The sequence below is a fragment of the Silene latifolia genome, chromosome 9 (assembly GCF_048544455.1).
Source record: "Silene latifolia isolate original U9 population chromosome 9, ASM4854445v1, whole genome shotgun sequence".
In the NCBI taxonomy this organism is placed as follows: Eukaryota; Viridiplantae; Streptophyta; class Magnoliopsida; order Caryophyllales; family Caryophyllaceae; genus Silene; species Silene latifolia.
This window is the reverse complement of record NC_133534.1, coordinates 56588588-56590176: the sequence shown is the minus strand read 5'-3', so window position 1 is coordinate 56590176 and position 1589 is coordinate 56588588.

The following is a 1589-nucleotide window of genomic DNA, read 5'->3' as shown; positions in this document are numbered from 1 at the left end:
CCAATATTAATTATACATTACATTTACAATGTATGATTAATTGTTGTGAAACGGTTCACAATTTTAAGATACCTAATTATTTTAAAGCAGTTTAAAATATTGATGGATTAATTCATATTACAAGTTTAATATGAATTAAGTTTGAAATTAATGTGATTAATTGAGGAATTGTCACTTAATTTGTTAATTTAAATAGGTGGTTTGGATAAATTAATCAACATAATTAAGGAATTGTGTCATGTATGTTTAATTTATTTTTAGTTGATGCATTTTAAATTTGTTGAATGAATCGTTGAATGAATTTATTTATGTATTTTTTTGCAATCGGTTGTAATTTGTAATACTTAGTGTGGCCTTAGTCAAATTATGTTTTCGTAATGAAGGAAACATAATTTTTTATGTAATTATGAGATCTCGAATCTACTTTATTTTTCCTTTAGTTTTGGGTTTTGAAATTAGAATGTAATAAATAGGTTTATTATGTAAATTTATTTATTGTAATTTTCGAAGAAAACTAAAGATGGAGATTGGAGCTCACTCCCGCTACATGAATCAAGATGGAACATCGAGACAAGCATCTCAGGTCCAAGGATGGATTCCAAACTTATATTTAATGTTCATTTTGATAGGATAGGCCACACTAGGACTTTTTATTGTTTTTAGGTTTTTCATTCCTATTGTTTTTTATTCACATGATAGTTTATGCATCATATTCCGCCTAAAACCAAAGCACCTACTAAAATGCATGAAAATTGACACATATAAGTTGTATGTTAGTTTTCATAGACATACAGATGTCACATGTTTATTAAGCCATCATCTTAGTTTAATCATTCACGCATGCTAGATATTAGTTCACTTAAAATGAATTAAAATAAAGTTGATGGGATCTTCCTCTAAAACGGAAATTGAGATTAGTCTTTATAAGGGCAAGCAACTATGAATCCCTTCTTCGTCGGTAGGCATAATATGACCCCTTCTACGTTTGGTAAGTAGTTTGTGTTGACTTAGTTTATCTCAACATTATAGTCCAAAGAGTTTCTCGTGATTATGATGGACTAAAGATAGAATTTACAGAAATTTATCGACCAAGAATTCTAACGGTAGAATTAGCTTAAAGGTTAGCTTATCAATACAGATAATTGAGTCTTGGGATCATTTATATAATTCTTGAGGAAGGTCAATTGTATAAATGTTTTGAGTCTTCGCGTTATGACATTAGATCATTAGACTTAAATTAAAATCGATGCACATGCTTATTATTTATTCTTCTTTTCGCAGTGTATAACACGTTTATTTTACTGTTACAACAAAATGTCTGGAAATAACGCAATCCAAATGCCTAGTGCCACACTTGGACGCGAGTCCTGGCTGAAAATATTTATGGACCAAATGAATCAGTTCACACGTCTGAAAAACGACGGGTCCAACTTTGCGGACTGGGAGGCAGCACTACGGAATGCTGCCATTGCTGACGGTAAGCTCAGGTACTTAACTGAGCCAATACCGGTAAACCCAGGCCCCAATGCAGGAGTCAACGAGTCACTCGCTTATAGTGACTTCGTTATGGAAGCGGGTGCGATAAAGAA